Source organism: Hippopotamus amphibius, chromosome 4 (assembly GCF_030028045.1).
Source record: "Hippopotamus amphibius kiboko isolate mHipAmp2 chromosome 4, mHipAmp2.hap2, whole genome shotgun sequence".
Classification (NCBI taxonomy): domain Eukaryota; kingdom Metazoa; phylum Chordata; class Mammalia; order Artiodactyla; family Hippopotamidae; genus Hippopotamus; species Hippopotamus amphibius.
Genome location: NC_080189.1, coordinates 45,412,685 through 45,420,844, shown reverse-complemented (window position 1 = coordinate 45,420,844; position 8,160 = coordinate 45,412,685). Strand labels below are relative to the sequence as shown.

Below are 8,160 nucleotides of genomic sequence, written 5' to 3'. Positions count from 1 at the left end.
CTTTGAATACACATGTGCTTTTACAATTTTTAATTCTTTAAAAATTAACCAGAGATTCAAATGAATTTTTATCCAATGTGTAGGGTATAAAGGATAATAATAAAATGAACACTCCACCACCCGATTTAAGATGGTGTTTCTCATCCCTCTAAGCTGGGGAAGAGGTGGGAAGAGGAGAGGAAAGGCCCAGGGAAGCACGTGGGCTGCCTCCTTCTGGGCCTCCTCCCTTGGGCTCTAATCTCTACCTCAGTTGCTCTCAGTAGGAGAGGGTTTCTGTACAGAGAACCCCAAAAGCTGAAGGCAGAATACAGTCTTAGATTGTTAATGTGATCTTGGGCCCGTCAGAAAAAAAGACTTCTCTTGGCCTGTGTTCTGAATAAAATAAAAAAGGTGGATTGGTGGTTTTCAAATCTTCTCTTAAATGGGAAGCTGTTCCAACAAAATCCTCCCGGATGATGGCTGAAGAGGACGCCTCCCCCAGCACTTGACTGTTTTTTCCTTCCTTATTTAGGTCTCCATGACTCAGTGCTTCCTGTACTGTATCGAGTTCCCACACTCCAGCGGAGTTCTTTTTTTGACTGTGTTTGAATGTTAAGCCAACACTTATTTCATTGCTTTAAAGGAGGTGCACTTTTAAGAAGGATGGTCAAAAACACAGGTGTGAACATTTTTATGACCCTGTACCTTCATCAGGAGGGCATCTAACTCAATGTAAATGGACTTAATCCCCCCTAAGACTGATCAGCATTCCATTCCTAAGAGTTAATATCAAGGAAATAATACAAAAGGTTAAAAAAAAAAAAAAAAGCCATGCACATGGAGTTCTTTGTCACAGCCTTTTTAATTATAGTGAAAAATGAAAAACTGGGAATAACCAGCAGAGGAGGACTGAGTTATGATGCTTCAGTGTCACACTAATAAGTCTGATGCTCATTGCCACATCTGACAGCTATTGGAACAATCACTGAGGAAACAGGTAATGAGAAAAGGAAAATGCAGAATACAGAAGTATACAAAGGAGGTGAGAGGCCAGCTTGCTTCGCCTGCGTTTCTTCTCCTTTCCTGTGTCTTTTCTCAGTTTCTCCCATGTTGCTATGCAAACATGGAAAAATGAGTTGATACATGAGGTCGATGACACTATGGTGATTTTCTGCTTCTGAACTGTGTCTTGGTGGAGGGCACAGAATCCAAGTGCTAGGAGAGGTAGACAACACATTGCATGGGAGTTAGAGCCTCTGGGGCCTTCAGGGTCTTTCCCCACCCCCACCCCCCACTAGGCCCTGATTATATTTCCATCACCATCCTTACTGTTCCGGTTTTGTAATGAACTAGGAGGACTGGAGCACACAGCACATAGTAGGCACTCGATTTACATTGTGACATGAACAAAACCTTCCTTTTCTTCCTCTAGGCTGTGGCTTATCAAGAAGCACCACGTAACTGACACACTGAAACAGCCAGAGGAACTGAGAAAGCAAAAGAAAGGGTGCTTTCAACTATTTCTGTCTTACAAAGTGCTTGGTGAAACTGTAAGAAGATATTTAACACCACAAAAAGTAGGCCAAGGGTAAGAAAAACTCTCCAGACCCAAGAGGATTCAGCTGACCAAATTAAGTCTGATCCAGAATAAACAGTTCTCATCTGGAAATGTAGCAGTTCCAGAAAGTACTGTCTGGGGAAAAAGGCCCACGTTGCTGATCTGCATAATTATGTAACCCTTCAGGAAAGAGGGAAGAAGTGCCATCGTACGGGGATGCACAGAGAAAATCAAATGTGAGCAAGTTCTCAGGCCTCAAAGAAGAAGGCTTTATTCCTGAAGAGAAACCAGATCCTTTCCCATGAACTGGACCAACTTCAGTTTTCCCCATGCTCACCCAGCATCCAGAGCCTAAAACAAGGTTTCTATTATCAAATCCCTCCAATAGAAATAACTTTCAAACAGTCTTGTGAGTAGTACTGCACATGAAGGAACTCATCTAAATGAAACTGAAACTTAGCTATTATGAACAGGTCAAGACCATTCATGTTAGTATTTTATCAGGAAAAGCATTATCATTGTTCCCTTACAGGTCACTTAAACACATCAAACAAACAAATTAAATGCCGGATGGTAAGAGGAGTTTAAAATATAACTTTCTCCAACAAATTGTAAAAATCCAAGCTTGAAATTGAAAGCAGGGACTGGGGACTTCCCTGGAGATCCAGTGGGTAAGACTTCGCCTTCCAATGCAGAGAGTGCAGGTTCAATCCCTGGTCGTGGAGCTAAGATCCCACATGCCCGGAGGCCAAAAAACCAAAACATGAAATAGAAGCAGTATTGTAACAAATTCAATAAAGACTTTAAAAATGGCCCACATCAAAAAAAACAAAAACAAGAAAACAGAAAGTCTTAAAAAAAAGAAAGAAAGAAAGCAGGGACTGGAGGAGATATATGTTCACCCAGGTTCATAGCATTTTTCACAGTCATCAAGGGGTGGGCACAACTCAAGTGTCCATCGTCAGATAAAAGATGTGGTGGATGCATACATACAATGGAATATTGTTCAGCCTTGAAAAGGAAAGAAACCTGATACATGCTGCAATGTGGATGAACCATGAGAACATTGCATTTGGTGAGAAAAGCCAGTCACAAAAGGCCAACTACTGTATGATTCCCCTGGTGTGAGATACCCAGAGTAGTCAAACTCAGAGACTGAAATTAGAAGGGTGGTTGCCAGAGGCTGGGGGGAAGGAGGAATGGAGAGCTATAGTTTAATGCGTAAGAGTTTCAGTTTTGCATATTGAACAACTGGATGTGCTAGAAAATGTGCTAACAACTTTAACGTGTAATATGTTAATATCCCCAATTTTTGGAGGAGAAACTTGAACCAAGGTGAAACAAATTCACATCATCCATAAGCCACCGCATTCAAAAAGGCCATTGAACTGGGAGAGACGCAGAGGTCTTCAAGTTCAGTCGCCTCGTTGTTTACCTTCCTTTATTATGGAAAATTGCAAATGCAAACAAAAGTAGTCAGGAGAGTATAATACACCTTTAAAAAAATTATTTATTTACTTGGCTCTCCTGGGTCTTAGTTGTAGCACACAGGATCTTCATTGTGGTGTGCGGGATCTTTGAGTTGCAGCATGCATTTGGAATCTAGCTCCCGGACCAGGAATCCAACCCAGGCCCCCTGCATTGGGAGCTCAGTCTTAACCACTGGACCACCAGGGAAGTCCCTAAACCTTTATAATATGGTAAGCCACTCAGTTTCAGTAATCATCAGTTTATGGTCAATCTTATTTTATCTTTACCCTCACTTATTTTCCTCCATCCCATAGAATATTTTTGCCATATTATTTTTTAAAGTTTTTATTTGGAAATAATTTCAAACCTACATAAAAGCTGCAAAAATGAAAATGGTAGAAAAACAAACACCCATTACCCTTTACCTTCACCTATTATTAACATTTATTCCGTTTGCTTCATTTGTAGGTCTCTTGCTCTCTCTCACACACACAAGCACACCCTCCCCCCCACCACACACACAGACTTTTTGGGGGTAGGACCATTTGAGGGTAAGTAACATGCATCACAATCCTTATCCCTAAATACTTCATTGTGTATTTCCTAAGAATAAGGATATAGTATAATTATCCACCTCACTAAATTGAACACTGACTTGATAATTTTATATACTCTACCATTCTTATTCCAATTTTGTCAGTTGTGTTCTTTAGAGCATTTTTTTTTCCAGCCGCACTGCGCGGCACGCGGGATCTTAGGAAATGAGGAGGCCTCTGTTCCTTGCCACATGGACCTCTCTCTGAGGTCGCTTGTGTGTCCTCATAGCATGGTACTGGCTTCTTCTAGAGCAAGTGATCCCTGAGAGGGCAAAGAGATGGCAAAGCCTTGTGACCTAGTCTTAGAAGTTACACACTGTCACTTCCACTACAGTCAATTCATTAGAAGTGAGGGGCCAAGTCCACCCCACATTCCACGGAACGGCCTGTGGGATCTTACTTCCCCCACCAGGGACTGAACCCATGCCCTGTGCCCTTGGCAGCGAAAGCACTGAGTCATAAAAATTCCAACTCTTGAAGGGAGAATACCAAAGGATTGGTGGACATATGTTAGGACTATTACAGCATCCGTTGATGATTCTTGCCTGATTTAATCCTTACTCAAAATAATGATTTCCCAACCATCCTGTATTATTTTTATTTATTTATATAAATTTATTTATTTATTTTACTGGCTTTGTTGCTGCACACGGCCTTTCTCTAGTTGCTGCGAGCGGGGGCTACTCTTCATTGGTGATGCACGGGCTCCTCATTGTAGTGGCTTCTCTTGTTCTGGAGCATGGGCTCTAGGTGCATGGACTTCAATAGTTGTGGCACACGGGCTCAATAGTTGTGGCTCAAGGGCTCTAGAGCACAGGCTCAATAGTTGTGGCGCACAGGCTTAGTTGCTCTGTGGTATGTGGAATCTTCCCAGAGCAGGGCTTGAACCCATGTCCCCTGCATTGGCAGGCGGATTCTTAACCACTGCGCCACCTAGGAAGTCCCCTGTATTATTTTTAAAGTGAATTCTTGCATCATATTTCATCTGTGAATGTTTGAGAAAGTAGCTCAAAAATTAAATATTTTTATTAGTATTTAAATTTCCATTTGTCCCATGAATATTATATTTTTTTAAGTTTATTTATTTGGCTGTGTTGGGTCTTTTGCTGCTGCACGAGGGCTTTCTCTAGTTGTGGTGAGTGGGGGCTACTCTTCGTTGCAGTGCGCGGGCTTCTCAGTGCAGTGGCTTCTCTCTTGTTGCAGAGCACAGGCTCTAGGTGTGCAAGCTTCAGTAGTTGTAGCACGCAGGCTCAGTAGTTGTGGATCGTGGGCCCAGTAGTTGTGGTGCATGGGCTTAGTTGCTCCATGGCATGTGGGATCTTCCTGGACCAGGGATCAAACCTGTGTCCTCTGCATTGGCAGGTGGATTCTTAACAACTGCACCACCAGGGAAGTCCCAGAATGCTGTGTTTTTTTATTGAGATACAATTCACATGCCATAAAATTCACCCTTTTTTTAAGAAATTTTATTGAGATATAATTGACATACCATAAACAGCATGTATTAAATTCACCCTTTAAAAGTGTACGGACCAGTGGTTTATAGCATTTTCACAAAGTTGTACAATCATCACCGCTAGTTTCATCACCCCAAGAAGAAACCCTGTATCCATTAGCAGTCACTTCCCATTTCCAAATCAGTCCCTGGCAACCATTAATAGGCTCTCTATGGATATGCCTCTTCTAGATATTTCAGTTAAGTGAAATAATTACAATATGTGGTGTTTTATGTCTGGCTTGGTTTGAAACAGTGGATGCAATCCATGTCACCTGTCTTCACTAATCAAGGTTTTAAGACTTTCAGGTCCTGCAAGCAGCACATAACCTAAACAATATGTTTGCCCAAGTTGTTTTGCAGGAACTTGGAGTCAGCTGCATCTACTTCAAGTTGAGCCAAGAGTCAGCTGTGTCTAGTTTGAGCCGAGCCGCTTAGGACAAGATAGGACCACTGACCCTTCAACTGGGCATGCGTGAGCATCCCCTTGTGCCGTATTGAACTGCAGAGTCCTGTAGCTTAGCTACGCCTGCAAAGAACAATCATCACCTCTTTCTCTCCACGACTCAGACCGCCGTGCTTCTTTGTTTTTTATCTCGTAAATACCAGAGCCCCTTTTCTTTAGGGAGGCAGATTTGAGACCTGTTTTCCTGTCCCCTGGCTTTGCTGCAAACCTTGGCGTCTCACCACTTTGACTTTCTGTATATCCAGCGAAACAAACCTGGTTCGGTAACACGCTCACTTAGTATAAAGTTTTTAAGTTTGATCTATGTTGTAGCATGAATAAGTACTTCATTCCTTGTTGTGGCTGAATGATGTTTCTTTGTATGGATATACCACGCTTTTTTATCCATTTTCTGGCTATTACGAATAATGTTGCTTACGGTACAATTGTTTGTGTGGAGCCATATTTATTTTTAGTTTGTTTGAATCTGTACCGAACTAAAGTCCACACAATGCCATTAGTTGATAAATCTGTTAAGTCTCTGTAGGTTCCTCCTCTACAAGTTTGTATTTTTTTTCCAATTTGTTGAAGAAATTGAGTCATTTGTCCTGTACAGTTTTCCATAATCTGAATTTTGCTGATTGGATCCTTTAGGCATAAATAATTTAACATGTTCTTTTAACATCTTTAGTTTCATAGATTGGCCACTGGGTGTAGAGGCTTGATCAGATTCAGACCTGATGGGGGAGGGAGGGCTGGCAAGATTACATTGTATGGTCTGTTACTCTACATACCTAATGTCTGGTTGTCTCTTTTTTTTTTATATTAGCAGCCACTGATGATCATTGCCTAGATCCATTATGGAATGAGAAGTAGTGATGGTCTAATTCTGTCATTTCTTTATTAGTTAGAACATGATGTAAAGAAAAAAATTTGCCCTCAACTATTTTGTTACTGCATCATTCAGTTTATGTATAAGAGGAAGGACAAAATGCTTGAATCTTACCCTTTATTTACTAGTTTTCAAAATGAATTGGTTTTTTGTCATCCTCTAGTAATGGCCAACAACTATTTGTGGGCTTTAAAAATGAACTCATGGGGGCTTCCTAGGTGGTGCAGTGGTTAAGAATCTGCCTGACAATGCAGAGGTCACAGGTTCGATCCCAGCTCCAGGAATATCCCACATGCCACGGAGCAACTAAGCCCGTGTGCCAAAAAATAAAAAAAAAATAAAAATGAACTCATGGAATTCCCTGGCGGTCCAGTGGTTAGGACTCTGCTCTTTCACTTCCGGGGCCCTGGTGGAGGAACTAAGATCCCTAGCTGCAGGGCAGCCAAAAATAAATAAATAAAATTAAAATAAGTTGAAATATTCACCTCTATTCAGACATCAGGCCAGCTCCCCAACCAAAATAAAAAATGAAGTCATGAATTAAGCATTTAGTATATTCTAATCCATTGGAGTTATTATTCTTTTTTAAAGTAGTAAAAGGTTTGCCTCCGCAGCCCAGGGTGTGGGAGGGGGATGCCCCCATGACCCTCGAGATGAGTGCCAACGACGACCAGGAGACGGAACTAGAGGCATTACTATTTATGAAGGAGATGAAAGTTTCCAGAGTTAAGTCCAGTTTCATTTCATTATAGGATAGGTGAAAATATTGATCCCAAAGCCTTCCTAATAGAGATTTCTTGGACAGAAACGTATCCCCAGACATCTCCAATCATATCTATGAAGGCCTTTTTTAACACCACCATATCATCAGCTGTAAAGCAGAGCATATTAGCCAAGTTACAGGAGGCAGTGGAAGTTAATCTCGGGACGGCCATGACCTACGTGTTGTTTGAATATGCCAAGGACAATAAAGAGCAGTTTGTGGAGAATCACCATGCTGTTCATCACATCCATAAGCAGTATAATCACAGTTGAAACTCCTAACACAGCCCCATCAAGTAAGAAAAAAGAAGAAAAAAGAACAACTTTCAAAAGTGCAGAACCTTAAACTGGCAGATAAAACAGATCATAAAGGAGAACTTCCTCGAGGATGGAACATAGTTGATGAGATGAAGCATTTAAGCAAAACTGGCTCTAAAGATGATGAATAGTTCTTGGAATTTGAGATAAGGGAAGAGCATCCTTTAAAAAGTAAACTGGGTTCAAAATCTTTCATTGCTCTTTTCTAGTATTGAGGTGGCTTTTTATAAAACAATTTTTTTGTATGTTTCTTACATAAAAAAATGTTTTAAGCTGAAAGTTTATGAAAAGTTCTGGTTGTATTATTTTCACAAACTTGCCTTCATAAAAGGTGAAACTGTTACTGTTTATACTTTATGAAGCCATTTGAGCTTTTTAAATGGACAAATATGGGGAATTTTAAATAATCAGTGTTAATTTAAATGATCTTATTCTGGTGGGTATGATTTTTTTTCTTAAAGGAGTATGAAGCGCTTTTCAAATTCTCATCTCAACAGAGCAGAATACTGAGTGAACAATGCGCCCACAGCGTGGTCTCTATTAATAGGCTACTTGTCTTTAAGTCTTCATTCCTTCTTTCTTTTAATTACTGAAGTGTAAATTGCTTCAGAGAAATTTAAGTATTTGAACTTTATACGTAATTCC

The 8,160-nt window shown here is 40.7% G+C and overlaps 1 pseudogene; it reads left to right on the top strand.

Annotated features, from left to right (window-relative positions):
- Nucleotides 1-7,088: 7,088 nt before the first annotated feature.
- On the top strand, nt 7,089-7,646 carry LOC130851590 (RWD domain-containing protein 4-like; annotated as a pseudogene).
- The last annotated feature ends 514 nt before the right edge of the window (nt 7,647-8,160 follow it).